General features: G+C 51.2%; 1 protein-coding gene across 6 annotated transcripts in view; it reads left to right on the top strand.

Moving 5' to 3' along the window:
- LOC110569914 (guanine nucleotide-binding protein G(s) subunit alpha) overlaps nt 1-20,967 on the top strand; it is a 58,874-nt gene that overhangs the window by 14,146 nt on the left and 23,761 nt on the right. The window contains exon 1 of one of the 6 annotated variants that reach the window (XM_021677882.1): nt 18,481-18,652. The exons of 3 other annotated variants lie outside the window; for them this stretch is intronic. The gene's annotated coding sequence lies outside the window, so the exon portion shown is untranslated. Of the gene's footprint in view, nt 1-18,480; nt 18,653-20,967 lie in introns of those variants that run through there. 2 more of the 6 variants (XM_021677880.1, XM_021677881.1) reach the window with 2 other exon arrangements.

The raw sequence follows: 20,967 nt of genomic DNA on the forward strand, positions 1-20,967 counted from the left end.
AAGCCCCACCTTTCAGGGGTATGTTAGGTTGGGGTCTCATTTTGTCCTGGATCCCTAGGGGGGTTAGTTTTGACACCAGTCCTGCCGTTCTGTGCTTTGAGGGGGCCGGGGGCCTTCGGTCTGTTCATTTGGTGGGTTTCTTTGCCATGCCCCCAGGCCCCCAACACGTACGCCCACACAGACACCCTTTTTCCTGACAGGGGACCTCGCCCTCTAGATCTCAGAGCCTCCCACATGTGACCAAACTGCCCATTTGGGTTGCCCACAGGACTGGGAATCTGCCCCTTTCCCTTTTTCTTCCAGAAGGTTGTATTTATTGTTAAAATGACATTATAGTATTACAGGAAATCCCCCTACCCCGCCCTTATCCTGCCATGATTTTACATCTCCTTATCTCCTGTTCTTCAGCTAGATGTATGGATGTTTCTAAAGAGGGTATTAACCACGGTATACAAACCATTCTGTGCTTGTGCCCCCCCCCCCCCCAACACACACTCTTCCTTAGAGGTTTTCCCACGTTCGCCATTGTGCCTTCCACTTCTACTTGATGGGGTGGGAAAAGGAATCTGAATTCCCTTCCTGTTTTTCCTTCTCTGAACTTTTGAAATCCCAGAGTGCTTGCTAACGACGCCCCCCCCCCCAAAAAAAACCAAAGTTAAAAACCAACTCCCCTTAGCCAGGTCTTTATTGTTGAAAGAGAGAAGGAAAGAAGGTACAGAAGGAAGTGAAGACTTAAACACGGAGATCAAATGAAAGTCTTTAAAAGAGAGAGAAAATGGGCCTTGGCTAAATTTAGCTCTAAGCCACAGACGGGATGCCTGCCCTCTAGGAACTTACAGTCCAGAAGGGAGGATCAGGTTGCAAGTCAGGGCAGTGGCAACAGGCAGAGGATGGAGAGCTGCCAGTCTCCTGGGAGTGGCCCGCACAGCTGAGGGCCAGACCGGGAGCAGGAGTGGGAGGCATCGTCCTCCCCATCCCTCTGTGCGCCTAGGGTCTGATGTTGGTGCCAGGAGCCCACTGAGTGGGACAGGGACTGGGGGGCTGGGGGGGTGTGCCAGGGAAAGCCTGAGCTCCGACCACAGCCTTCTCTCACACACAGTGGGCCCTTTTCTGCCTCCCCAGATTCCTCTCCCCATCCTACAATGATTGTTGGATTTCTGGAATCTTTTTTTTGAAATTAGGAATTAACCCCCTTTCCAAGCCGTTTTCACATGCCTTGCCCCACTCAGTGGTTTGGTTTTGCTTTAAGAAATCTGGCACACAATGGACCTTTTTGTCCTTAAAAAAATCCAGTCTTCATGAGTTCTTTGATTCGATAATTACTCAAAGCAAAACAAAGCCAATCCTGAAGTTAAAAGCAAACACCCTGTACATTACGTATACATCTCAGATGTTGAGGAAATCCTTAGAAGTTTACAGGTTGGTGTCCTCGAGAATTTGGCTCCAGCCAGACCCAGTATAGGCATTGTTTTCTTTTTTGTTCCTTCCTTCCTCCCTTCCTTCCTTTCTTCTCCCCCCCCTTTGGAAAAACAAGTTTTATTCTCCTGGGTATGTTCATTAGAGAGGGGAGACATTCTATTCAGTACGGAAGAATGGGGGGAGGAAGAAGGGGGAGCAGGATTCTGCAGGAGGAGACACAAGATTGATTGCTCTGTGCTGGGGGGTCGAGAGTGACCATCACACCCAGATGCAAATCTCTCAGGCTGTAACAAGGAACAACACAGCAGACCTTCAGCTTCCTGGAGTTAGTGGGGAAAATATTTCGTCAGCTGCTTTTCTGTCCTGCACTTTATTCATTAACTCAAGTGAAAAGAAAAAAAAATCAAAGTCTTGTCCTAATTTGTTGCGGTGGGACCCCAGTTCTCCCAAATTTTTGCCCTTTTTTGTTTGTTTGTTTGTTTAAAAAAGCACAGCCCACGGAGGCAGAAGGGGATGTGCTGGGTAGAGTGTGCCTCAGTTTGCTCTCAAGGCTTAGCTTCTCTCCACCAGGAAAAAGTTCACGCTCTTCCCAAGTGCCAAGAGTTAGGAATGTGTTACTAATTGATTTGACCTAAATTTGTATTGCTTTGAGACTTAGCAAATGGTCGATTAGGGGCCAGCGGGGGGGGAAAACAACAATTGTTATCCCAATGGCCAAGAAAAGGGACTCGCCACAACTATGTTTGTAAAACGGGCCTTCTATGACATTTAGGAGTTGTTGCTGGGGTGGGGGGGGAACGGGGTGGTGGTGGTTCTTGAGAGAAAGAGAAAGGTTGCTGGGAAGTGTTTAATGGGAATTTAGCATAAAATGACACGCCTGGCCGAGGAAAATCACGTTTCCAAATGAAAACAGTTGTCACAAATTAATTTTTCAAATTCTTGACTATTGGCAGATCTGAGGTTTACCTCATATGCAGAATTATGTCCAACTTGGCAGAGAGCGTGGAATATTGCCGGGTTCTTGGTACATTCATACCCATTTTCCCTCACTGATAAGTTATTTCCTCATTGGGGGGTTCAGTTGAATGTCCAAATAGCTTTGTTTCCTTTTTGCCTTTCTAGTAGCATCTCTTAGCTCGCGGTAGCCGTGGGTGTGTCCGCCAAGCCTCTCAGAAGGACGAAATCCTTGCCGGGTCGGTGAGTCTGCCTTCACTTGGGCATTTTCATTCATTCATTCATTGACTTGTTCACTGTACACATATCGAATGCCTCATATGTGCCCTTCCCCGTGGGGATGACAAAGGTATAAGACTTGCGGCTACCTTTGATGGTCTTACAATCAGAAGGAACCCAGGAAGTCTCTGCTGAGGAATGAACTAGGGCAGAGAGAGAGAACAGTCCAGAGCAGATGGAAAGACGGTCAAAAAAAGACTGACTTCAGAAACCTTTCAACACTTCTTCAAGCTGGTGGGGAAACCAAATCAGTGCTTACATGAAATTATTGCGCCCTGATCATTAAACCGCAGAGAACCCGCCAGAGCTGCTTCGGTCAAAACAAACAATGGCATCTACATGTTGGGCAGGTACGACAGTGTGGATTTCCATGTCAGTCTGAGGCTGGAACTTTGTAAGCTGGCCGGGATGGAGCCCTCTGTAGCGGGGTGCCAAGGCTTGCTCCCAGGACCTCCACGAGGCCTTTCTCCCGCGGTGTAACCCAGGGGCGACTGGCGAGCCGGGGTGGGGGCGGGTAGGGCACAGGTGTGCTTTCCTAGGGGGCTGCGGAGGCCTGGCCAGGGCTGGTGCAGACAACTGCCCTTAGTCAGCCCCTCTGTCTTTCCTGCTCTGTCTGGAGCCAGGTGGTGCCTCCCGGGATCTTCTAGGACTCAAAACGCTCTTAGGGGATGGGTCCAAATTCTTCTACCGAACCTTAGAATCTTCTTCGGGATTCCTCTTCTGAGGGTGGGATGGGCAAGTGCTTGTAGTTTGCTGCCAGAGGTCCTGATGGACTGAGGAGTGCTTTTATCTTAGCTTCTAGGCTGCCCTTTATTTTAGCTGCGGGCGTCCATCTTGGCCCCAGGCCTCCATCTTGGCCCCAGGCCTCCGTCTTAGCCCCTGAACTTTGGGCCTCTTTTTCCTGTTCTCTGATGCAAACAGAGAGATTCTGTATTCAAGTAGTATAATTAGTTCCCAGTCACTGTGGAAAGAAAACACACCTTAAATTCCAGAATTAATTTCCAACTTTCCTTTAACAAATACTTTTATCTGTGCGTTACTCTCGGAAGAACATCTTACCTGTAGGCCTCCTGTAATGCTCAGCACCTACGTGATCTTTATATAAAAAACAAATTTTTAATGTGTGTCTACAGATAGAGATTCTTTGCTTTAGCTATAAGACCAGGGACATGCTTCTGCGTGGAGGACTGAATGACAGGAACTCTCAGATGACAGGGACTGGTTTTGTTCCCAGAGTGAAGTTCAGATTCACAGCGTTAAGTTTTGGCCCCCGTCGTTTGTAACATTGAACACTCTGCACCCGAGAAGCACGTGGAGCCATCAGTGTGACTGAAAACTCGTTTCAGGACTTGCCTCCTCAGAAAAATCAGTCGCCCAAGTTACTTTGAAAGCATCCTTTATGACAGGTCGCCAGCTCTGTAAACGCATTAGTTTATGGGCAGTCGGCCTACTGCATTACAAGGACACTAACAAAGCGTTGTCCACCCCGAGAGAAATGATGGGCAGAGATGAGGGCACCAAGGCTGTGAGAAAATCAGTGAGCAGGTGGTCCCACAGCTGGGCCTCGGGCCCTGGCTTCAGAGTCCCCTTGCAAAGAGATCCGAAACAGGGATGCCTGTGTTTTGTGTTCTGGGCCCTCTGAGATGAGCCTCAGGCAAATTTGAGAAGTGGAGACTGGACCCCGGGCCTCCTTACCTCCCTGCAGGTGGCTGTGTTCGGTTCAGTTAATCCCATTAGCTGGCAAAGGCTTACAGGGCTACCCTTAAGGGAAATTTGCATTTTAATAAAGAGCTCTGTGAGGCCAAAAGAAAAAAAAAAAGGCAGGGAGTCACATTTTTAATGGTGGAGTCCTTAGAAGTAGAATTCTAACTGGAGGCATTGGGAAAGGATAGGGGAGGGGGCACTTGGGCAGTGGACTTCACTCCTCATTCCTTGTCCCAGGCTGCACCCCCATTCTCCCCATCCTGGCACCCCCGCCCCCAGTGCGGTGAATTCATTGAATTGGCTTTTTTCCCCTTGTGATGCTTCCTCCCCCGTCCCCCAGCTCTCCAGGTGCTACAGGGTGCCATACCGACTTCCGCTCGGCAGTGGGGGGGGTTGGGGGTGGGCATCCGAGCGGCAGAGTCAGGTCCAGATTGAAGCCTTCAGGTGCCTGACTCATTCCGGCTCAGGTCGATAATAACAAGCCCCATGTTTTCCTCCAGCATCCTCTGCTATGACACACAGAACAGTCAGGAAATAAAAGGCTCGAGTACTATATGGTTGCTTTGCTTTCTTTAAAAAAGAAAAAAAATAATCACGTCGGGGGTGGTGGGGAGAAGGAGCAAGGAGGTAGGAGGCCAGGCCGGCAAATAATCCAGCAACAAAAACAGTCTTGTTGCCCGGATGTTACATAAACAGCCCCCCAACTGTCCTGCGTTACAGCCTCGGGAAAAACTGGTGCTTAGTGACACGTGGGTTGATTTCACACCTTAGCTTCCAGTTACTCAGAGGTGCATTAACAACTAATGATTCAGTTGAGGGAGGCCTGGATTGCCATTTTGACTTGCTAGATATTAGCATACCCTCATAGAAACCCGGAAGCCTGCCAATTAAGCTCCCCAGTGTAACTCAAAAGGGGCCTTTCCAAGATGTGTGATCTTTAGGAAAAGGAAATTAAGCTAATTTTGAAAAGCTCCTGACATACGAGTTTCCTTAAAATGTAAGTAGTTGAAGGCTGGGATGAATATTATGATTTCCTCACATAATATGTATTTGAACATATGTCAGGGCTTCCAATGGCAGAGCTCAGAGGTACTCAGGGCTGTGGGCTCTTTCTTTCTTCTTTTTTCCTTCCCTTCCCAGTTTTTTCCTCTTTTCTGCCCTTTGTTTTCTCAAACGTTGACATGCACCCCCACCTGCAAGGCTCTTTGCAGAAAGTTCTGCAACGGTCAAGGGGATGAAAGTGATGTTTTCACCAAACGAGAGGAGACGCCATTGCCGGGACGAGAGCCCGAAACACTGCAGTGTCCCTGACAAGCAGGGGTGTCACCCAGTGGCTCCATAGCACTCGGGTGGGAGGAGGAGGGCATTTAATTATGCGTGTAAGTTACAGCTTTATTTCAAACGCAAACACGCAGGCCACCACCGATATTAAATACAGTCACGCTTTTCCCCGGGAGCGTGAAACGCATTCGGATTTTATCTTCCCAGATCCAGAACCTATTGACTTCCTCCAAACAGCTTCCTCCTGCCTCTCTGCTAAGTCAACGGGGGAGAATCAGCCTCCCCATGTGGCTGAATTGTGCACCCTGACAATGACTGGTAATTAGGGGCCGTGCGTGGAGCGGAGCCCAGAGGTAGCTGCCGGCACCGCTCCTGCCCGTTAAGATGGCTTCGCCGGCACCTTGCCGCAGAGAGAGGCCGCTCGAAACATCGATTTCCACCCCCCGCCCAAAACCCTCCCAAGGTTAGGATTCTGCCTAGAACTCTCTGCTTCCAGCTAAAATTTCCATCCCCAAAGGGCCTGATTTCAGGCAGAGAAAGGACCACTTTAGCAAATGAGAGAAGAGGAACGAGAGGGTCATTTCAACTGCAGCAAAAATCAGCCATGCCATTTTCCCTGACAGCACTTTAATTATGATGAAAGAACAAGATGTTTTTTGGTTTTTACAGAGGAGGCTTGCGGCGGGGGAAGGGAAGGGACCTCTGGAAGAGATGTGAGCTGCAGAGCGGGAGTGCAGAGCGCCTGTCACCCGTGTGATGGAGACCCTGGGAGGGGGAGCGAAGGCCCCCGCCCGCCCGGCTCCGCAGGAGCCCCGGGTCCCGGCCCCAGCTCGGTTGGGCGCGCCTTGCTGTTTGTCGCCAGGGGTGAAGTGTGACTAGGAAGGGCCCACAGGACAGAAGTCAGCAAGCTGCTGGGTGTTGGCCTCTCCCTTCCCTTCTGTAGTGGTGAGCTGGGACTTTCACCCCGAGGAGGAGGCCAGCCTGCGTTCTGCTCCACCAGCTGCGAAGGCAGCAGAGGGGTTTCAAGTGGTCACACAGCCCGTTGTTGAAAACGGTGTTTTTTTCCTTAAAGTCAGGTGCCTGAGCCAAATGGATATCCAGGGGCCTTGGAGCTGCAGGGAGAGCCAGGGACTGATGCTCTGATGGGCAGAGGCCATGTTTTAGAGTGGGAAGAGAGTTAGAAAGGCAGATGTTGATAGACCTCATTCAGCTCGGGGCAAGCATCAGGGAAAGAGTCCCCTTGTCCCCCTGCCACCCTCCCGGGCTTGTCTGTAATCCCTGCCCTGATTAGGCATTGGGCCCATGGGGAGCCCACGGAGTGGGTTGCCACAACCCCTGAGAGGGGCCCTGGGATTGCGGTCTGGCAGTGTTCAGAGGGAAATGGTAAAAGTGAATACTAGATGCGCTCTCAGCTGAAAAGAGCCTTAGCTGCTGTGAATGGGAATGTGAGCAAGAGAGGAGCAGGATGCATCCAGGTTAGCTGTGGGGTCTGCAGGGAGCAGAGGGGAAACACACCAGACTTAGAGGGTGCATATTCCCTGCTCCTTTTCACCTCCCTGCTCCGTTTAGGGCTCTTTCATGCCATGCACCGTGCAGTGCTGGCTGTTTCCAAGCCTCCAGCACGGAATTACACAGAGCAGGAGACATGATTTGAACCTGCTCATCTCGGCTGCTTTTGTGTAACTGAATTACACAATGTCTCGTTAAAAGTGATGTCGCCGCCGCTGCCGAGCGCCCCGCGGCCTTGAATTAAACACCGATGGGCATTATTTCCCTCCAAGGAGGCACTCTCTGCGGCAACTTCCCCCAAACAATTTGTGATTTTCCAGGGCTCCTTATTCCCCTCGCTAAATTGGCGTGCTGCTAGAGACACTTCTAATTTTGATGATTATTAACGGGCAGCAGATAATGAAACAGCGGGGACTTAGGGCTTTGTGGTAGATGAATTATGGACATTTACGAGTACAATCACTTTATTTCTCGAACTTAACAAGAGGATTAACAAGCAAAATGCCACATCTGTAGAATCTTAGAGGAGGGGTCTGTGGTCGGGACTGCAGGCTGGGCTGAGATGCCTCGTTCCCTGGAACCACTGCAGTCTCCCCGTCTGAGCCAAGCCGAGATGCAAATTCTTGCTCCATCCAGATACGCGGCGATTCTGCCTGCGACAGAGATGGGGACACCATGATCGTGCTGATTTCAGTGGACCAGTTGAGGGGAAGACATTAGAAAAATATGTCTAAACCCATTCCCCTCCCTTTTCCCTTGGAAAATAATATTAGGAACCGGCAGTTCGGTCTGCAGGGAGAAACATTGGAGGACAACATCTTGACTTACAACCCTCGGGGTACTTCGATATTTTATTTTATGGTGATTTCATAGTTTGGAGGAACAACAACAACAAAAAACCAGACAAATAAGATACAGAAGCTGGCAGAGTCGGGGGGGGGGGGGGGGGGGAGGGGGGCGGGGAGATGGCGGTCAAGGCTAGCCCACTTTAGGAGATTATGCCTTTCCAATACCAGAATAAGGACAGAGTGAGGATTTCATCCCCTCTTTGAAAGAAATAGGCACTTCGGGGAAGCGAAAATATCCCGTTCTTTGAGAAACACGGTGAGGCGATCGGTTAATGTCAGGCGGTGGTGGTCATAATCCTGTCTGGAGAATTGGTCTCATTTTTCATGTCAGAATTAATATTGGTTGAGATTAGATGGCTTCTTAATTTAGACCATTTACGTTTTATACAGTGCTAAAAAGGAGGGCTCAGGCCACTGTGTGGCAGCAACAACGCCAAATAAATAGGAACAATATAACCTTTAAAAACATCCATTCTTTCTGCTATGGCTTTGTTCTGGCAAATTTTGAGTCATTTAGCACAATCTGAAAACTCGGATTTTCATTGCTAGAAAAATGGAATGCTTTCCACTGTTCTATCGCTTCTTCTTGCCCACAAATTTCCTGTTCTGGTGACCTTCTTGACTTGAGTTTTTTGTCTTCTTCCCACCAAAGCATCCAATCAATTTGGTCAAAAATGTAATCGTGAAAAAGCATCTGGTTGTTTTGTCTACAGACAGCCCGTTTGCCCGAATATCTCAGAGGAACAGCTCATCCAGCCACCTACCCTGACATCACCCCAACACAGCCCAAATGCCGTAGATAAACTTATTTTTTGGAACCAGAGGGAAGAGACCTAGGAGCCAGGCTGCGCTCTGAGGGACGAGGAAGGGAGGGCATGAACAAGACATTGGAGTCTCTTGCTCTCTCTGCAGTGGCCATGGGAAGTCTGCCGAGGGACGGTGGGGATAAAGTAGGAAGCCGATGAAGGCAGGCGCCGGGAGGCAGAACGGTGCCAAGAGACATCTTTACAACTTGGCTCTCGGCAACATCATTATCAGGGTCAAGATTTGTCGGATGCCTGAAGCCATCTTAGAATTTAGAGGAAGCTGAAGCCACCAGCCCTTGTTTTGTCTTAGGTTACAACCAGCTCAGTCCCACCAGTAAAAACTAAGGATGATAAATTGTAGCTTTTATAGAAAAAGAAAAAATGTCCATGATTCAGTTTCTCAAAAAAAGCAGATAACCCCCCTTTATCTCAAAGTCACCCAAACTAGAACTAGATCATCACTCTTTTCTCTTTTTCTTTCTTTCTCATATGGATAGCCAATTTAGACTCTCAGGGCTGCATTTTCTCCGGCTCTTTCCATGCGGTCAGCAGCCAGGCAGGTGGAGGAGGAGAGGCAGGAGAAGGGTCCGGGCTCCCTTGGCACATCTCCCTCGTGCACTCCAGTCTCATGCACTTCATGTCTATTTGCAAACAGCTCAGACCAAAGCAGAGCATTGATATTACCCCCAGATGCTGTCTCTAAACCGGTCTTACTTTCCCTCCGGGGTGCAGGCAGGGCAGAGCCCAGATGTGCTCAGACCTCCGAAACCACCCAGCCTTGATCCCTTATTTTTATGTTACAGTTACGGAACCTTGAAAATGTGTTTTCAGCAGTTTACCCCACACCGAGAATTTCAGGAGAGAAAGGTCAAGAATTGATGACTTAGATTTATTAGTAGCCCCATTAGGCAGACCTCAGAATTCTAATAATGGGTCTTTGCCAGACAAATCAGTGTCACGTTCCTAAAAGGAAGAGAGTGACAGCTGGGTGATTTCACAGAATTACCAGGTATTGGGAGGAAGGTTAAGCAAGGATTCCATTATGATAAGTTAGAGTGATTTTTTGTTTGTTTGTTTCCCTGGGGTCTGCGTGCCGCAAGTAGCTTTTTAAAAATTTTTCATTTGCAAGACGTGCTGTTTTGCTCTGCACGTTTTAGAAATGACATGTATATTTTTCTCCCCAGATCTCTTGCCTTCGGCGTCCATTTTAGAAACTAGGTGTTTGTTGCAGAATTCTTTCCTTCAGTTCTAGTCCTGTCCTCCTCCTCCTTTTTCTGGAGTTCCCCTCCCTGCTCTCTATACCCTCAGTAAATCTAGCAGATGAGTAGCTATGCCAGGTTGAGGAAAACACATTTATTTAACACATTTAAAGACGTGCAAGGAAAATGAAATATCAAGGTATTTTATATTGAAGATTCAAGCGTTAAGTGTCCTTGGGGATCACACTAGTTAGTCAACAGTTCGGGTTTTTTCACATTTTGCATTCAGCCAACTCGTGGCAGCTCATTGAAATGATATATTTAGAGTACTTACTGACTTAATTAAGAGGAAACCATCTAAGAAACTCACTTTTAAGGCTGAGAGTGATTTTAAATTACCCTGCTCTGGGGCGCCCCCCTGAGGCATGGGTTAATAACAACATGGTAGGAATTTGGGATCAGTTAGGTTTTTCTAGACTTGGGGATGGTTTTAATGGCGGTGAGTAAATGGAGTATCCATTTAACTTGCAGATTAGGTGTCTTTGGGTCCCAACTAAGTTTTATATCAACTTCCTTTGAAAGGTTCTTTAACAGCTATGCTTTTGGAAGCAGTTCTGGGGATCCAATTACTAAAGAAATCCTGGTACTCAGAAGGCAGAAATTACCTTTTAAGAATAAGAAGCAAAACAATCTAACACGGCTTTAAGTTGGTCGACACCTTCAGCCATCATCTTAGTGAGAAGCACTTACTGGAACTTACTGGAACCAGTCTCCGAAGTGGGAGATTTGGCAGCATCTGGAGCTGGTCCTCTATCCATCAGCTGTCTGGCACCATCTTGCCAGAAGATAGGGACCTGGGGCCTTTGCAGTCAGTGGGACGGACCAAGGAACGCCTTGTCTAGGATCCGTCTTGCCTTGACAAGACACACTTCCTTCTCTCTGTAGACCAGGACACCCTGTGGGAGTCATCCAGTTTGCCTGGGCCAGACTGACATTTCAGAGTTGCCCTCTTCCCAGCGTGCTGATTTCACCCCTAGAACTCCCAAGGTTTGGTCTAGAGCCTCACTTGGCTTCTTTCACTGCTTCCAAGTTCCCACGAAAATCAGCTGCCTTCATGGGTGACTGCTGATTTCTCACCCCAGAGAGGACCAAGGGACCCAGTGAAGACATTCCCCCGTGACCCTCACCCCCAAGGTGTTCATGTCTTATATATGCGGAGGGCTAGTTTTCTAGAGATCTTATATCTTGGTGTTAGGTCACTGTAACCCTGGAACAAAAATAGCTGTAATTAGTATGTTACAGATTAGACTCTGCGTTTCTAGCTTTGTACCACTTCCTCTAATAATACCAATTTTGGTGATACATTTCCTAGAATCCCGGGCTCGCTTCAATCGCTGAAATCCTCCAAGAGGCGATTATAGGACAGACAGACCTGTTGCTTTAAAACCTGGAAGGGTTTGGTCCCGGATCAGTTCTCTCCGCTCCCACCTTTGTCTTTCCCCCACCTTCCTGGGTCTCTCTGGATTTTCTTATTTTATGTTCAGGGAGCTATGCCTCCCTCCATTCTCCCCCGAGGCTGGTGTTTTTGTTGATGGCTGAGCACACATGGTCTTCTCTGTCTGTGGCAAAAGGTGCTTGCTTTCCTGGCCGGCTCCAGAGTCCCCCCCAATTAACTGGGGGGGGGGGGGGGGGGGGCGGGCGGGCGGGATTTAGTGGGGCATCACAACTTCAGCCAAGCTGGGCATACATCAAGTACACCTGTCACTCGAGCCGGTGTCCAAAATTCAGCCCTACGGGTCACAGCTGTGGCATTATTTCAGCATGAGCAATTCAGTATTTAATGTTCCTTAGAAAAATAAATCACTCCAAGCTGCTACTGCTCACCTATTAACCCTTAGAAGATTTCAGAGAAGGAGAGGTGGTGTCATCCATAGTTTGCCTGGCTTGCAGGGGTAGCTCGTCCTTCCCGGGCTTGTCTCTCTGGGAGACGGCTTCTTACTTCGTGGAGAGCAGGGGCCGCCGGGGCCGCAGAAGCCGAATGCTCGGCTCTGCTCGGCCCTGCGGCAGCCACAGCCCTCCGGGGGGGGGATGTTGGGCTTGCGTTTCATGTCTGTCTTTACCTGCATAGTAAAGGGCTGTGGCTTTGGTCTCTGCCCTCATCCCTGGCAAGTCATAATTTACAACTAAGTGCTGGGACGGGGTGCGGCGGGGGAGCTCATCCTTAATCAGATCTTCTCATTTTATGCACATGGCCCCCAAAAGCAACACAGATTTTTAATTTGTCCTCCCAGTCGCTGGGCCCTTCTGTCACCTGGGTCTTAATAAATGAATTGGCCATCTGCAATTAATCCACGTATTGCGGATCCTTTGAAAGCTGAGTTGTCTGCCTTCTGAAAGAAATTGGCTATATTTAGGCTTTAAGGCAACCCTGCTTTGTGTTCTTTGTAAAGTCAGCGACATTCTTTCCATTTTTTCAGTGTAATTAGCACAAAAGAGCCGTAATCTGAGAAGGTAGTAGAGACTAAGGCAACCAAGAGGCAGGAATGTTCAAGAAAGGGGCAGAGGCAGCTTTCCCAGTCCTGGGCGGCCTGCAGAGACCCCGAGACGCGGCTGTGGCTAGGGCTGAGGTCTGGAGCTCATGGAAACATCTCCTTCTCATCTGATCCCCAGCCTGGTGGCAAAATGCTTGATGCTTTGGCTGAATGATTTTCTCCTCCTAACTTCCAGAGGTCGACAAAGACCTCAGGAAGCCACAGCACCAGCGGGGTTCTGCCGCTGTTGAGTGGGCTCCTGACAGGCCGGTCAGGGTCGTGCACGCTGCTGACCCCGTAACCTTGGGGAGGGGGAGTGGGAGGGGTGCAGCCTCGGGGCTCCCAACAAACCCTGAGTTTCACCAAATGGTGGCTGAATGGAGTTTGTAGGGCGGGGTGGGGGGCAGCCAGGAGGAGAGCCTGGGCTTCTGTGGAGCATCAGTGGAAAGGAGGAGGCTGCCCTCCCCATCTGGGGGCCATGCTGTTTGTGCCCCCGATGGTTTGCTCCCCCTGAAAACAAAAACCCAGGGAAATAGGTGGAGCCCCACTGTAATTACACATTTTTCTATTTCAGTCTAAACGTGTGTGGGCAAACACAAAAAGATGAAAAGGTAGATCCATGTCTAGATGAAGTAGGCATGTGACTAATTATGTCACATGAATTGCTTCATTCAGGGTTTACCAACAGCAGATAGAAATGGGACCAGGGAGGGGGCTCCAGCCGGGAAGGCAGATGACACCCCAGCCTGGCGGGAATCTGGGGGGGTGGGAGATAGAGGCTAGTAACTAACTGCAAGGCTATTTGAAAATGATCACCCACATTGGGTTAGTGGGTAAACAGAGTAAAACCCAAGACATAAAACTTGTATCTAGAAGCTGTTGCATTTGTATATGTGTGTACACAAAGCAGCATTTAGGGAAAGGAAATTTATTACCTGATTAATCCAGAGTGTTTAACTCTCTAAACTCTTAATTATAGGGGGCTGAATTTGAAGAATTGAATGCAACGGGGAAAGAACTAAAATCTTTAAAATCAGAGCAATTAAAGGGCCTCTTTAATCTGAGGAGGTTTTTTTTTTTTAAAAAAGATTTTATTTATTTGACAGAGAAAGAGACAGCGAGAGAGGGAACATAAGCAGGGGGAGTGGAAGAGGGAGAAGCAGGCTTCCCGCTGAGCAGGGAGCCCGATGCGGGGCTCGATCCCAGGACCCTGGGATCAGGACCTGAGTTGAAGGCAGACGCTTAACGACTGAGCCACCCAGGCGCCCTCTGAGGAGGTCTTATTAGGACTTCAGCGCTCTATTGATTGCGCCAACTTGCTTTTTGGTTTTTTTTTCCTGTTGATACTTGTTTAGTAAGAAGTCGGATCAAAATGTCATTTAAATAAAGGCACCCTGTAAATGAAAATAGAAGTTAGCTGGCCCTCCCTCTACCACTCCCCATCCTGGATGAGTTTCCATCCTCAAGGCCAACTTAAAACTTCTAAGCAACAGGTTTTGCCATTACCTTGGCCCTCATGAAAAGATTTTCCCCCAAGGGGAGTTAAAGATATTTTAAGTTTAGGAAAATTAATTTTCCTGCTATAGGGCAGTAACACTTGTATAGCTTTTTTTTTTTTTTTTTTTTTTCTCAAACCCAGTTATGATCTCCAGTAAGTGGGTCCATGGGTCTATGTTTGATGTCATTGTGCCCCTAATCCAAAGTGTTTGTCCATCTGGAATCTTAAATCAAGGCTAATGTGTGTATCATATTATTTAGGTTTAAGTTTTAAAAGGAACAGAGTAAAGCACATAGTCTCTTTTTGATTTGTTTCCCCCTTTTAAGGTAGATGGTAGCTTTGTTAAAAGTCTACTCCCACCCACTCTGGGGCTCTTGGGGATGTGGTAAGGAAGGGAAGGCACCCAGGGCCCTGGAAACTGGGCCTCTAAGAGACCAGAAAACTTCCCTCATAAATGGAGCCCACTCATCAGGGTCAAGAAAGATCAGTAAAGGGGCAACAAGTACCAGTTGCCCTCACATTGTGCACCACTGTTTCAAGTCGATGCTTGAATGGCATCTCAAAGCACTAGCTCAAGAAATTGGGTCCAAACACATGGGCCAGTGTGGTCCCACATTCCTTTTGAATCAGCTCTGCTTTGAATTTGAAACAAATTGTTTTGAAATTAGTTGATGGCAATTAAATAGGGAAATTTCATATGGCATGTAGTTAATTCCTTGACTTCAAATCTCCTGAAATGAAGTTTTCCTAACTTAAACATTGTGTTTAGTTTAGAATGCAAGTTTAGAAGTACTTTGTGATTGAAGTTACTAACTAGGGAATATGACAAGAAAAAAAAATGCCCTGGGTAATCACTGCATTAGATTTTAAGAACTTTATGGCCCCAAGTAATAGGATCTCTTTACCAGGGATATACTGGGTCTTAGTTCTTGGTCTCATCATCTACACAGCACGTTTCAGGTCACATTCATTTGCAATGATTTCAGTCATTCTACGTAAATAAAGTGCAGAATGTGCTTTAAAGACCGAAAACACCATGAAAGCACTAAATACTATTAAAATCTTATAGCTGAGGTTTCTGTTTCAGTGGAAACCTATTTATTGTTTCCTAGGCTATTAAAATATTATTATATTTTCTCTGGGCTCTTTCCATGACCCCAGTGGTTGAAAGGCCAAGAACACCCTTGTCCAAAAACTGAATTACATCATTAAGTGTAATAATATTTTCAAGATTGCAAGCTATAGCTTGGAAGGCATTAGACAAGGCATTCTTACTCTAACAGGAAGATGCAAAAGAGCCAAGGAACACATCCCTCCATAAATATGAAGCTTACAAGACCACACAATTCAAACCCGGACATGTGAATTCATTGTTGTAAAATGTGTTGGAAAGAACTGTTGCTAGGCCATCCCTCTGGGTAGCGTGTGACACCATCTGTTTAACCAAGCTGTATCGTTAGAGAACCTAGTATTTTAGGTTAAGGGTGTGTTATCCCAACTTGCTGGCTTTGGCATGAAGCAGGTCACCTGAGCCAGGGACCTGTGCCCTCCCTAGACATTTTATACCCAGGACATTCTGGCCCTTTGCCCTTTTCTGGAGCCTGAAGTTTCCACGACTTACATTTCTCCCTGAGCCAAATAAGAGGCCCCTTCCATTAGAAAACTCTAGTTGGACTGTTCCAAGAATTATGCTAATGGATTTCTGTCCTTTCAGAGCGTAAGCCAGGTACTTAAAATGGCAGCGACCTATTAGAATAAATTACTGATTCATATGAAAAGGTCACGCATGGTGGCCTCCAAATGTGAAAGGCTTTTTTAAAAATTAAAACTTTTAAGGCCTGGGCAGGTCAAATGCTAGACTGAAAACTAGACGGTGTCGGCTCACCACACCAATTAAGTAAAATCTCGTCTTTCAGTTTGTGTTGGGTGAAAACAGAAAGCCGAACAGACCACAAACGAGCTTGTGTTCCAGAGTGCTCCGTGTCATTTGCTTACCTGTAAACCCTTGATTCCACCTACTGTCATTTATTTACAAAGTAAGTGCTTTATTTGTCCATCAGTGGTCATAATGACATATAGGTGAAACTTACACTAAAACAAAACAAAATCCTCTGGAGGACGGCCTGCTAGGTTAGAAGCTGAAACAACTGAAGTCTGACCTTGCTCGATACTCCGGGACAATAGTCCCAATCGCGCCTTGCCTGGAATATGTAGGTGTCTGTGTGTGACCTGGGACAGCGTCACCCCTTTCAAAGTTTAGGTGTGATATTTATCCAAAAGGGGGGAGATGGTAACCCACCTCAGGATTTCCAAATAAGGAGATGGTGCATTATAGTCACTGTAGTGATGTGTAGTTACTGGCCTAAGTATCAAGGTTGTATTGGTTACTATTTACCTTGTTCCTCTTAAATACAGTGTATTTGTGTTTTGCCACATTAGAAGCAGGAAGGAAGATGCTTTTGAACAAATGGAGCATAACAGAAATTTCTGGCCCGTTCCTCCTCCTTATAAGTCTTTGCCAGTTTTTAAAAATGACAGTCAGTGAATCAAATTCAACCAAGAAGTTTTTATTTAATAGAGGAAGATATAAAACTTGGGCCTTGTCTTCAGCTAGTTTCTAATCTAGCTGGTGAACGATGGTGAGTCATGATCTCTGCAAAGAGCCACAGAATCGTTGCTCCGAAGGCCTTGATGCCAAGGTGGCTTACAAGCCCCCTTTGGGTCGATGAGCTCACTATTTTTATCTGCTCTGGTTTAGGTAAAAAGTGTCAACCCTGGAACAGTGATTCTTTTGAGCTCTTTTCAAAAGAAGGTGTATTTTTGTGTGGAAGAGAGGCCAGAATCCGAAGTGTGATAAAGACCTGGCTAAGTTTGTGCAGCAGCGGGCCAACGGCGGAGAAGGTCGGAGGCCCTGGGTGAGGTAGCCACTGCAGGTTATGAGGGTCTGGCCAGCGGCTTCTGCTTCCTGTCCTTCATTCCAAGTGTTCTTTAGTGACTTTGAATTGCCCTCTGTTGTCTTTCAGATCCATAGAAAAGAGGCCTTGTAGAACAGGGATAGAAGTGTACCTGATGCGGCCAAGAAAAATAGTATGTGACATCTCCATCTGTCACACCTTTTCTTACTTTTGGGAAAGGGGATTTCAGTCCTTCTGTTGGATGGTTACCAGTATCTGTTTTCAAAGAAAACTTAGAACTGTACACGACAGTTTGCTCCAGGCCTGTCAAAGTATCAATCACCTCATACCCCTAGGTATGTTAGGTGTGTTTCCATTTACAGGTAGGCTTCCTTCTCTCTTTTCCCCTAGGCATCGGAAGTTTGCCCGACTGTTGAGAAGTCAAATAAGGTCAAAGGTGGGAGAGAGTTCATGACTACTTTGACCACCTGGGTTTACTGGCAGGTAGGCCTGCCACCCACCAAAGGCAGTCGCCATGTCTTAGCCTGATCACCTGGGCTACTACTCTGGCTCACCTGGGCACAAGGTGGGCCGCATGGACCACATGTATTGAATGAATGAATGAATGAACTGCACCCAAGCAGACACCCCTGTGGCAGCAAGTGGCTCATCCAGGGTCCCAGGAAGAGTGAGCGGCTGCGGTGTTTGAGAACTTTAGCGTCACTACTCTCAACCCAGTGCGCTCCACCACGTCCTAGTGTGGGGACGCTTTTATAATAGAGTTATTAAACAACTCTCAAACAAATTCGTGTTCAATAAACTACTTCTCCTTCTGTTCCAGAGGCCCCCGCGGTGCCCAGGCCGGGCCACGGATAACCAGGACACCCTGGCCCGGGACCTCTCCCGCCTGGGAAGACGCCGCGCACACCCGACTCCGCAGCCTCGGCCACCGTGGCTTGGCTCTTGCGTCGCCGGCGCGCTGACTGCCTCCAGCTTCTTGTCGCAATGCTAGCTTTGTGCTCACATAGCGCCTCTCACCACAAGATCTGAAACCCTTTCCAGGCGTCGCGATTAATTAGTCTTGCCGACACCTACCTCCACGAGCACGCGCCGCCGGGGAAGGGAGGGGTGGGTGGCGGTCCCCGCGTGCGCTAACCGGGAAACTGGAGGTAAGGAGGCGCGCAGCCGGGGTAAGCGCCGCCGTCGCACACTTTGCACGCCGCCCAGGGCTACACCACTCACCGAAAATTGGGAGGCAGGTCTAGGAGGCGGGGTCCGGCGCCCACCGCCTTGGGCGCCCCCGCGCCCGGCGCTGCTGCGCCCCCCGCACCCCCTACCCACTCCCGCACCACCCGCACAATGGCCCGCACCCCCTGGGTGCGCAGCGGCCCGTTTGGGTGCGTCCTCGGCGGGCCGATTTTTCGGCTTCCCCTTCGGTTTATAGGGGCCGCTGCTGTGGGTCCGTCCTCTGAAGAGGCTGGGGCGTCATCGGGCTGGTTAGGAGCGCCGTCTTCGGCGGGGACACTCAGTCGCGTCGGCACCGCGGAGCGGGCTGCGTCAGGTGGCTGGCCCGGCGCGGCGCTCGCTCCCTCGCTCGCTGGCTCTCCGGCTCGGGGCTGCGGCGCCGGCTGGAGCGAACCCCTGTCCCGGCGCGGGGCGGCGGCGGCGGCGGGCGGCCCGCAGGCAGGCAGGCAGGCACTGCCTTGCGTGTGAGTGCACCTCACTCACATGTAAGTCCGGGTGCACCGTGGCCTCCCGCGGAAGTGCGAGTCGCCCGGCGCGGGCAAGAGCCACCGGGGCCGGGATAGGGCAGGGGCGCCCCGGTGCTGCCGCCCTGCCCCGTGCCTCCCGGGCACCCCCCAATTCTCTCTTTTCTCTTTTCTCCTCTCCATTGGCGTGCCCAAGAGCCAAACCGAGGAGCGCCTGAGGGTAACAGCAAACTCGTGCCATCGCGCCTCTGCACTTTTCTTTTTTGAGTTGTTTGACATTTCTCGGTGCTTTTTGGTTTCTCGCTGTTGTTGGGTGCTTTTTGGTTTGTTCTCACCCCTTTTTTCGTTTGCTCATCCTTTTTGGCGCTAACTCTTAGGCAGCCAGCCCAGCAGCCCGAAGCCTGGGCAGCCGCGCTCCGCGGCCCCGGGGCAGCGCAGCGGGGATCGCAGCCGACTCCCCACCCCCCCCCGACACGGGGCGCACGGGGTCCGGCCAGGCCGAGGCCGGGGGCAAGCAGGGCGCCCGGGCCAGGCGAGAGCCGGGCACCCCGAAGTGGCCGAGCCACCATGCTGAGGATGGCCATGAAGATCAAAGCCCGAGCGGCGGAGAGCGAGAAGAAGACGGCGGCGGCTGCGGCCGAGGTGGCTGCCGAAGCTGCGGCGGCGGCTGCAGCGCTGGCCGAGCCGAGAGACCCGCTCGCGCCACGGAAGAGCGGGGACGCCGAGAAGACCCCGAAGACGGCGCGGGAGGCGCCCCCCGAGAAGTTCCTGACCGAAAAGGAGCGGAGGAAGATGGAGAAGAAGCTGCTGGAGCAGAGAAGAAAAGAGGAGAAGAAGAAGGAGAAGGAGAGGAAGAAGTTGGAGAAGATGCAGAAGAAGAAGAAGAAGGCGCCCGAAGCCCGGGAGGAGGCCCGAGGCCCGGAGGCCGCCGCCGCTGCCGCCGCCGCCGACGACGAGGGCGCCGCGGAGGGCGCCGGCGGGGGCGGCGAGGGCGCCGGCGGCGGGGGCACGAGTAGGGCCTGGGCCGCGTGGGACACGGACTCGGGCGATGAGGACGACGCCTACTACACGGCGCCGCGCGTGGGGGGCGTCGTGTGGCGGCCCGGGCCGCTGAAGGCTGGCGCGCTGAGCGCCCACCTGCCGCTCGTGGTCTTCCTGGTCTTCTCGGTCCGCAGCCCCTCGTGGGTGCTCAACTTCCTGCTGCAGAAGCGCACGGAGCAGGGCCGCGGCTGCGGCTTCGTGTTCGGGGCGACCTGCTGCTTCCGAGTGTTCCTGGGCTGCGCCTTCTTCTCCTACTTGGGCGGCCGCGCCAAGCGCAGAGGCCGCGGGCGCTCCGGGGCCAGCGGTGCCTTCGGCTCGGGCCATGGCGCCCGGCGCCGGGGGCGCGACGAGCGGCTCATCTAGTCAGACCCCCGCCCCCCGCCCCCCGCCACCGCCACCACCACCAGACACCACCATCGCTGTGTAGTGTGGATTTTTATTAAGTATTTGTGTGTGTGTTTGGACACATTTTCCTTTTCGGTTGCTCTGTCCTTTGGTTCGTGCTCGCCTCGCTTTTTCCACACTCTCCCTGCTCTCTGGCTCTCTCTGTGTCTCTCTCTTCTTTTCGAAAATTTTCCGAAGTCCGGGCTCGGGCTCGCGCTCCCTCCCCTTCCGCCCACCCCGGCCCCTCGGCGGCGCCCGCGGGAGGAGGGGGGGCTCGGCCTCGGGGGCCGCAGGGCTACGCGGCCCGGGGGGTGGAGCGTTGGCGTCGTGCGAGGGGTCGTCACTGGCTCGGGGCCGCCCCCTCTCCCCCCGCGGCCGGGCCCGAGTGGGGCCCGAGTCAGGGGGGCGAGGGGGCGGCGCCCCGTCCCGTCCCGGACCGGGCGCGGGCGGAGGGACCCCCCCTTCCCGGGCACCCGGGGGGGCGCCTCCCTCCGCCAGCTCCCGCCCTCCCCGCCGCCGCGGCCGCTGCCGCGGCTGCTCCTCATCCCTCCTCCTCCTCCTCCTCCTCCTTCCACCCCCCTCGCCGCCGCCGCCTCCTCCTCCCCCCGCCTCCCCCCGCCCGCTGCAAAGCTTTGGGTCGGGGCGGCGGCGGGCCCGGGCCGAGGCAATAAGAGCGGCGGCGGCGGCAGCGGCGGCAGCAGCTCCCGCAGCTCCTGCTCTGGTCCGCCTCGGCCCGGCGGCGGCCATCAGCCCCCTCGGCCTCGGCTCGAGGGGCGGGGAGCTACGCGCTCCCCTCGGTCCGACCGCCAACCTCCCTTCCCCGCGCGCCTCGCGGCCCGCAGTCCGCCCCGCGCGCTCCTCCCGGAGGAGCCGAGCCCGCGCCCGGCTCGCCCGCCCGGCGCTGCCCCGGC

This window comes from Neomonachus schauinslandi, chromosome 10 (assembly GCF_002201575.2).
Source record: "Neomonachus schauinslandi chromosome 10, ASM220157v2, whole genome shotgun sequence".
Taxonomy (NCBI): Eukaryota; Metazoa; Chordata; class Mammalia; order Carnivora; family Phocidae; genus Neomonachus; species Neomonachus schauinslandi.